Source organism: Schistocerca americana, chromosome 1 (genome assembly GCF_021461395.2).
Source record: "Schistocerca americana isolate TAMUIC-IGC-003095 chromosome 1, iqSchAmer2.1, whole genome shotgun sequence".
Lineage (NCBI taxonomy): Eukaryota > Metazoa > Arthropoda > Insecta > Orthoptera > Acrididae > Schistocerca > Schistocerca americana.
In genome coordinates, this window is record NC_060119.1 from 673,219,022 (window position 1) to 673,229,232 (window position 10,211).

The window sequence follows — 10,211 nt, forward strand, 5'->3', positions numbered from 1 at the left end:
TTCTTGTTTAGCTACATTCGTTCTTCACCTGGCTTGGGCACTGCAAAAAATTTACCGATACCATAAAATAAGAGAAAATGGAACCTAACAGTCTTCCTACCCGAAGAGTGTACTGGCAAGACACGTTGCCACTTATGTGATTTTTTACAGCAAGATGAAAGGAAATAAAAATTCTGGATACCACGTCTGGCACTAGAGCAACTAACAGAAACAAAATAATTTTAAGATGCATTGAAAATTCAGTCCCACATAAAACTGAAAATAAGTTACTTTCCTACCTGCTTTGACAGCTGAGAAGCTTGATACAACGGAAGTGTAAAACATAAGTGTGGTAAGGTCTCATGGGGCCAAACTGCTGAGGTCATCGGTCTCTAAGCCTACACACTACTTAATCTAACTTAAACTAACTTGCGCTACGGACAACACCCACACCCATGCCCGAGGGAGGACTCGAACCTCCGAGGGAGCCGCACGGTCCGTGCAAGGCGCCCCAGACCACACGGCTACCCTGGGCGCCAACGGAAGACTAGATAAATGACTTAAGATCTAGTAAACTTGTCTGTTCATTTGAACAGAATTCTTAAAATTATTGTACAAATCACTGAAGAGCAAATTGCCGAATCATGTGAATGCTAATATGATTATGTCAAACACAAAAAAATTGCGTAAAATTAAAGAGGATATGAACAAATATTTAGCTCTGGAATTACTCACCTGTGTTACTATACAAGTTCATACAAAACTTTTCGTTCCCAATTCTTGAGGATAATACAAAGCGATGGGAAAACGTGTTTCCACCAGAAAGAGCTTATAAGAGAGTGTGCAGCTTTAAAGAAAATTAGTTTAACAAAATGACATTCCAGCATAATAGCAAAAGGAAAAAAGTTCACATTCAGAAACCTGACTTTGAGAGAAATGACAAAAAGGTTCTTACAAGAAAAAGTTTGCGATTAATTATACAAGTTTGTAAAAAGATTAATTGTTTGACAGGAATGACATGCCAGCATAACGACAAATTTCCGTTTCAAAATTTAACTTCGTGAGAGGTGACAAAAGTATTCATACAAGAAAAAAACTTGTAGCTTGAGTACACAAGTTATTAAAAAATTAATTGGTTGACAAAAATGACATGCCAGCATAAAGGCAAACAAAGAAGTCTACGTTTAAAGACCATCAGGCAAAAAGAATGTTTAAAACTAATTTCTTTTCAGTTCTGACTATTCTGTAATTTACAACGTCTTGATATAGGGTGTTCACTACCTGGCGGCCTATTTCAGACAGGTCTCTGGAGCTTCCGTCGGCAGTCGCGTTAGTGACATGGCCAACATGGTGCTAAGGATCTTCCATGGCTGGCCGATAAGGTAATTCGTCCTTTGTCTGCTCTTTACGGTGTCTCTTTCCCGTATGTGTCCTCTAATTCACGTCATATCTCACCTTTCCCACAAAATGGAAAGACATTACTAGTACCATATTTAGTACTTAAATACAGTGTTAGCTAGCCAGTTGGTACTCCAATCAGATAATTTCATATCTGATTCTGAAAAAAGCAAAAATGTGTATGTGTGAACTTTAAAATGAGAGTTGTAATAATTAACTCCTCAGTCATTTAGTGAAAATTAAAAAGTGATACCAACAAAGTTTCCACAGTTATCTATTGCGTTGTGCAAAATTTTTAACTCTTTCTTTAAGTTTACACTATATGAAGTGCTGCCCCCCAGAAATGAATGTCTATTAAAAGATATTTTTATCGTTATGCTCTTTCACTCATTTGTAGTTGTAGTCATGTTGGTGAGTTGGCGTGACTTGCGTATTGCACGGATAGTTTGTCTTGGGTGGTGACATTACCGTAAGTCTCTAGAGGAACGGAAGGATCCAAATGATTGGAAAAGAGCAAGCGTAGTTCCAGTTTTCAAGAAGGGTCGTCGAGCAGATGCGCAAAACTATAGGCCTATATCTCTGACAGCGATCTGTTGTAGAATTTTAGAACATGTTTTTTGCTCACGTATCATGTCATTTCTGGAAACCCAGAATCTACTATGTAGGAATCAACATGGATTCCGGAAACAGCGATCGTGTGAGACCCAACTCACCTTTATTTGTTCATGAGACCCAGAAAATATTAGATACAGGCTCCCAGGTAGATGCTATTTTTCTTGACTTCCGGAAGGCGTTCGATACAGTTCCGCACTGTCGCCTGATAAACAAAGTAAGAGCCTACGGAATATCAGACCAGCTGTGTGGCTGGATTGAAAAGTTTTTAGCAAACAGAACACAGCATGTTGTTCTCAATGGAGAGACGTCTACAGACGTTAAAGTAACCTCTGGCGTGCCACAGGGGAGTGTTATGGGACCATTGCTTTTCACAATATATATAAATGACCTAGTAGATAGTGTCGAAAGTTCCATGCGGGTTTCGCGGATGATGCTGTAGTATACAGAGAAGTTGCAGCATTAGAAAATTGTAGCGAAATGCAGCAAGATCAGCAGCGGATAGGCACTTGTTGCAGGAAGTGGCAACTGACCCTTAATATAGACAAATGTAATGTACTGCGAATACACAGAAAGAAGGATCCTTTATTGTATGATTATATGATAGCGTAACAAACACTGGTAGCAGTTAATTCTGTAAAATATCTGGGAGTATGCATACGGAACGATTTGAAGTGGAATGATCATATAAAATTAATTGTTGGTAAGGCGGGTGCCCGGTTGAGATTCATTGGGAGAGTCCTTAGAAAATGTAGTACTTCAACAAAGGAGGTGGCTTACAAAACACTCGTTCGACCTATACTTGAGTATTGCTCATCAGTGTGGGATCCGTACCAGATCGGGTTGACGGAGGAGATAGAGAAGATCCAAAGAAGAGCGGCGCGTTTCGTCACAGGGTTATTTGGTAACCGTGATAGCGTTACGGAGATGTTTAACAAACTCAAGTGGCAGACTCTGCAAGAGAGGCGCTCTGCATCGCGGTGTAGCTTGCTGTCCAGGTTTCGAGAGGGTGCGTTTCTGGATGAGGTATCGAATATATTGCTTCTCCCCACTTATACCTCCCGAGGAGATCACGAATGTAAAACTAGAGAGATTCGAGCGCGCACGGAGGCTTTCCGGCAGTCGTTCTTCCCACCAAAACCATACGCGACTGGAACAGGAAAGGGAGGTAATGACAGAGGCACGTAAAGTGCCCTCCGCCACACACCGTTGGGTGGCTTGCGGATTATAAATGTAGATGTAGATCACAAAAAAGAAAAACTGTTGCCGCTGGCTTTTTGTAACAATTCAAATTGACACAGAGAAAAACGTAGTCCCTAAGATCAATAAAATCAATATCACTTAGTGATTTCTAGGCAAGTGCATTTCATGATAAATCTCACAACATTAAAAAAAAATTCAAAATTCATCAGCACTTTCTTGGTTAACTGGTGTCTGATAAAACTTTCATAAACCACATCAAACCTTCTGCCCGGTCCCTAAGCACATTTACTTGTGAACAGTGGCATGCAATAACAAAAAGAGTCTGCAGTGCATCCTTATGACCAGTCAGATCACTTAAGAAAATCCTGCAAATATTCCTTGGACTATACACTCCAAACACTCATACATAAATTAATACAGCCTCATCCTTCAAAACCTTACATAAAGAAAGGAACCCATGGTCTTCTTAAAAAGTTAAGAATCTCACAAGATAAAGTATTCATAATCGAAATAGAAATGAAATGAGACACAGTTTCTACAATTTCCAAATTAAGGAGGAACAATACTTGATAGTTTTTTTTTTTACCTTTCTGTCAGACTGTGACAGAGTAAAATGAAAAAAACTATATATAGATGGGTCCTGCCAACACTTTTCACTGACTATTGCTGTAGCATTTTAATTCTTGCATGAAAAGATTACAAAGCAAGGCACTTACTAACTGATAAAAACGAAAGGGAAAATCTGACAGACAACAAAGATACTCATTCTGAGTGACAAGGTGGTTTCCTCAAACTTATGTCTTACTTTATGGAATTGTGAGGTGCATCTTTTTCCGACGCCCTACACACAATTCAAATACAGAATTAAGAATACGTTAATGCACATGATCGCTGACTCAGGAGTGCCTCTCAACAACACCTTGGTCAGTATTTCGTATGGTTTTTCAGCTCCACAAAACATTTTGTTCTGTGGATACCATCAAAATACACATTTTTTAAACACAAACAGTTCAGTAATAATATCTACTGAATATCAAATAAAACCTTATGATTGACACAGATAGTGTGGTAGATGTGTGCTTTTCCAGCACATTACAAAACACACCCGTTCACAGCCTATTAGATGTGGCACATAAATCTAAATACTTATTGGCTAAGAGCACAAATTAAAAGTTAGGCATATCATAACAGAAACTAAGTTTAATACAAAGAAATAAACTCTAATGAATGGAAGGCTTTGAATTCGATAGGTGCTGCAAACCTATTGTCTTTTTTTAGCTTAGCATTTTCCAAGACTGCTGCATTTCTGAGCGCTAGACGAAATGGGCTTGTGTACCAAAAGAAACAACTTTTCACTCCAAGAGACAGATGGTGATTCCTCGCGAATACCTACTGGTCCATGTGGAAAAATCGCTGCTTCGCACCCTTGGTGTTTCTCCTCTGTCTTTGTGTCTGTAATGCCACTTTCTTGAAGTTAATGATTATTTCTGCAATCTTCTGTCTGTGTCTTAGCTTTTTGTTGTGATGGAAACGCCACTACTTTGATAATCATGTCCGCAGATTTCTTATTTGACAAGATCTTGATTGATGCCGTCTTTTGTTGGATGATGTGGCAGCTGATTCAGTACCAACTCTATATCCTTAAGGAACATATCCCACGTGTCATGTTGCATGTTGCAGTAAGTGCAACAGATCTTCCCGAAATCTCTAATCATTCCTCTTGCTGAGTTGGGCCGTGGATGGTATTTTGCAATGATTATTCCCTTTATTTTGTATTGAGCAACATTTCATTCCGTTCCACTTCCATGAAACATTTTCCCATTGTCATACAAACCGTTCATGCCATATCCCACAATTCTCACAAAATATCTGGTAAATTATTTTGAGACAGAGCTATCTGTAGCCTCATTAAGTAGTGTTAAGGTGGCATATTTAGATAACAGCTCAATAGCTATGAAGATGTAATGGTAACGATTTTTGTTCTCGCTACCGGTGTGTAGAGATCGATGGCAGCATAGTCTTTTAATTGCTTGGAAAGAATGCCAAAAAGGGAACAGCCAGCTTTGGAGTCTGAGGTTTTGGTATTTCACACAACAGCAAGTGCCTTTCTCGCTCACATATCCATGCTATTGAAATAGATCGACTCCTTAAACTAAATTACGCACTTGCCTGGCTCAAAATAGGCATAGCTCACATGTGTACCAGTTGAGTTCGTTTATTAGCCGCTCCAGCAGACATACCTGACATATGGAGCCTTTAGGATTTCGGTGATGGAGTAACATATCGCCCTTCAGCAGATGATCCTGCCTCACCACTGGCAAGTTCATATTTTTCACCTTTTCTTCTACTGATCGCAGTACTGTTACTTTGTCTTGTCTTGACCTATATTCATTAAGGTATTTTCTATGATATTTTCGAATGGAATGTTATTCACGAATGAAATAATCAGTCTGTGTTAATTGATTTCCTCTTCTGTTCCGTGACTCAGCCTGAAAAGTGAGCTAGATAGTGCGTCTGCACTTTATTCTAAATTCTGGAGGTATGTTTTGCTTATAAATAGAATTCTTGCAGATAATTAGCATAGACAATGTGTCAGCTTGACCAACATAAAAATTTCTGTGGCCTTTGTGTCTGTATATACCTCAGTCATCAGGTAATAATGGAATTTTTCGAAGTAGTAGGTGATGCCTAAAGCCTCCATTTCCATGACAGAGTAGCTCTGTTCACACTTGTTCAGCCCTTCATTTGTGAAGATAATCATTCTGTGCTGTGTTTCTCCTTTGACATTCACTTCTAGAAACAGCTCCACGACTCCAGTTTTGCGGTTGTACGTGGGACACAAAATGAGAAAAATAGAATACTGATATCAGGGCGAGCTAGGACTTGCATGCTCATTATATCTTGATTTAATGAATTAAACTTCCTCACCCAGGTCTATGGGGCGTTTTTAACTTCTGAGAGTGCACAGTCTGCGAGATTCCAGAACGTCATTCTCCAGGAAACTCCTAGAAAAAATTAATTGTCCAACGAACCTTCTGCCTGGTTTTGTTCTGAAACAGAGAGTAACATTTGGTCTCCCTATAACGAGAGAAATTTCATGTTTTCCCATGTCTCTCAAAGCGGCATGCTGTTGCATGAATTCCACACCCAAACTAACCCTTGAGGTGAGGTGTAGAATTATTTGTTTGTATCGAACATTAGTCCCTGGCAGCGAAAAGAAAAGCTTGCCTGTTTGTTCATGTATATTGTTTCGCCTTTCAGCGCTTTTCTCAGCTGTGTTCTCTGCAGCAGAATGTTGTCCCATTTTCCACCTGCTCAGGTAAGAAATATGGATTCTGAGATTTCGTTAATCCAGAGTAACAGAACACTTTATTTCCTATTTTTATCATTATGACACCATTTCAGCATTATCCATCTCAGCCAGAAGGTCGTACCAGATACCTTCATAATTCAACATGTTTAAGGTATAAGCCTGGTCCTCATCTATACTCTTTAACTCTCGTATGTACCTCATGCCTTCTAATCCGGCATCTGGAGCCAGATTAAGGATTCCCACGATTTTCATCATTCTCCTACTGCCTTCTGGGGTCTTGTATAAAATCTGGCAGCATTGTTTTGTTGCATCTGATACAGACAATTAGTTTTATTTTTCTGGAATCTGTTACTGCTGTTTTTGTTTTCTGTATGTATGTTCATCTCTATTTGTTTTTTCGTGATGTTTTCTTGTCTACACAAAATTTTCCTTTCTGCTGTCGCTTACATTTTCGTACAGGTCCGTTAAAATTAACCTCAGCCTTTCTACGTCATTTTTTCCGATACATAACACGGGCCTTATGTGCTCCAGCAGTATGTTGTTGATGAGTTAACTCGCCGTTGCTATAGTGGTGGTCTGGGTGCTGATTTCCCCTTAGCAGCTCATCAAAGTGTCCGAAGTACGATCTGAATCTAGTCAGTACAGTGGTGGACCTCTCATAATACATATATGCGCTCTGTTGTCAACCATCATATTTCCGTGATCACCGATTCGAAATCAGCGAACGTTCTGCTATCTAATAACTGACGGAATTTGCCCTATCACTTCGCCACTTATATGACTGCTTCTGAATTCAAGTTTGCGCTGAGTCTGTCAGCAGTTCGGCGAACTATCTCTGAATTGACAGATTTGAGTCTGTATGTGTTCATTCCCACCCGCTGTGTATGTGAGAAACTTGCGTAAACAGAGAAAGTGCTAATAGCCGAAATTAGGAGTTATCAAAAAGAGAAAACTTGATGGGTCAGTCAGATAGAGAAATGTAAATTATGTTCTTATTCTTCAAGTACATTTGCGATCTGTTTATTGAAGGTTGTGGATATATCCAAGTTGAAACTGATTGCACTCATACTACCACAGCAATAATTGTCGTTCTTTAGAACATCTGAGGTTTATGCAGAATTTGTTCAAAGGCTTCGAATGCTTCTACAATCCAACGAAAAATTTGTATAGCTTTGTTGAATAGCAGATCCCGAAGAGAACGGGCAGTTGCGTAAGTAACAGGATTTTCTTTCTTCGGATATAATAGCAACATTCTTTTGCGAAGTATGAGAGCTGTCTTAAGTGTATCATCTATCGAAATTAGGTGATCGTTGATGAGAGCGTTTGAGTGTAATGAGTATGTGGGGTGTGGATATTGCGAGAAGGGAGAACCTACACTTGGCTGAACAGCTCCAAGCTGGCCATGAGCTTAACTTGCCGCGTGGATGACTGATCATTATCAACAGTATCCCCTGCGCTCACACTGCGAGTCACAGCGGAGTGTTTTCGGATGTAATACAGGGCACTGACACAGTGTCTGATGATAACAAATACTTGCGATGAAAATTTCTTCTACTGCCAGGATTACAACCAGCTACCTCCGAGTTCAGCGTCTCTATGGAGGTGGGTTTCCAATACCTTCTCAAGCAGAGACTGTGCTTCCAAGCAACAAGCTTCACAAATGTAGCATGTTTTCTCACGCTCCTATTATATACTGCTCACCTTTGCTTTATTCAGCTTTACAGCATTATTGGCAAGAATTCGCTGGACCCCTGTGCTTCTTAGTACAGTAAGGGTAACATCCTCATAAGTGTGTTCTAAACGATATTTAGAGGGAGCGGAATAGGAAGCCTCAGCGAATGATTACGAAGTTACAGGTACACCACCCGATACGTGGCCGTGAGTGCTAGCGATATCAGCGACCCACTTGAAGCATACCTCATCAATAAACAAGAATCCGTAGTAAACATTTCACCTCCTCTAACAGCAAAATCTCAATAGCGCCACTTTTCTACATTATTTCAGTTATTGTGTAGATACATATCCTGACTAAGTTATTTAGGTCTAGAGGACGCTGCCAGTACAACGAAAAATAGATCATCTGGAGGTACAACGAAATGTATTGGAAGTAATGTATACTACTGGCAGCGTTTACCAGTTAGAACTTCCCCGTTTCACTTAAAATCTTGACTATCCTAATAAAAGTGAAAGGAAGCTTTAAGAACAAGTTTAAGGCTTTTGTCGGTGGATCTAAATTCACACTAAATGGTTGCTTAATGCACTCACTCACGTCAAGAACGCACACTTATCTCCTATTATATGATACTTTAACGTTTGGTGCAGCACTCACGTTTGAATTTTACTTATAACGAATGACTCCCAGCAAGAATTTATCAAGCAGTCGACTGCTTGAACAAGTGGAGAACGGGTCGCGGAAAGGGCAATGACGCTTATTTCAATCCTATAAACGAAAGCAGACTGGAAATGTGTTGCGTATACGGCTAAGAGGAACACATTTACATAGTAAGATATACTTCCCGTAGTTGTGAACAACTCCATGAAATTAAGAGTATTTATTTAACTTCTTCTCTTCCTGTTCTCATCTTTGACTTGACAAAACATCACTCTGCAAGATATATCACTTCTCTGACTTTGTCGCAGAGGAAAGGGGAAGAAAGAGTACACAAATTTCAGCATTGAAGCCTCTAGAATAAATACAATAATTTAATTGGAGAAATGGAACATAAGGATTTGTCTTTGTGAAAGAAACATCCGACTGAAATTGTTCGCGGGAATCACATCGTCTTGGTTTAGACTGTAAATTTACTGAACAGGGGCTGTAAAAAATTTGTCATACACTGTGCAAGAATCCCTCTCATTCGATAATCTGGGACAAGCCACTGCTTGTATGCCACAGGTTTCTATAGAGAATTCCGACTTTCGACCTCATTTTAGAACATCAGCATAAGTTCGCTCCAAGCGATTCCCAGTAAATGCAGATCAAATAGGTAGTGGGTGTAACGAAGAGACATCCCTTCACGACAGTGGATAACGACACTGAAAAATTCTATTATCGTCAGTCTGCGATAAAGAGTGTGTTCGGTTGAATAAATACGAAGATTCTAAGTCTTGGCAGGAGAAAAAGTGGGACCTCGCTGAATGCAACCAACATAATATAGGTGTGTTGCAGGTCCTCTAAACGCCGCAACCCTGTGGGTTAGACACCATTGCTCATTGTGACTGTCAATCCAGGTGCAAACTAATACCGCGATAACATAAATATTAGAAAACACGTTATTAGAGGTGAGACAGCCTCTCATGCTTGTAAATTAAAGTTCATTACAATAAATGACATTTCTGAAGTCTTATCACACTCACTAAATGAAATGACGAGTTGTTGTTTGTGATCCGAATTTGAACCCTCCGTTGACCAAACAAAACTTGCGTGTCTGACCGTGAAAGGAAAGTTTCATTGCGCTTTACGGTTCAAATGGCTGTGAGCACCATGGGATTTAACATCTGTAGTCATCAGTCCCCTAGAACTTAGAACTACTTAAACCTAACTAACCTAAGGACATCACACACATCCATGCCTGGGGCAGGATTCGAACCTGCGACCGTAGCGGTTCGCGGTTCCAGACTGAAGAGCCTAGAACCGCGCATTACGGATTAAATATAAATTTTATATAGCAGATTTCACTCAGTTTTAGCACAGTTCTGTATTGAC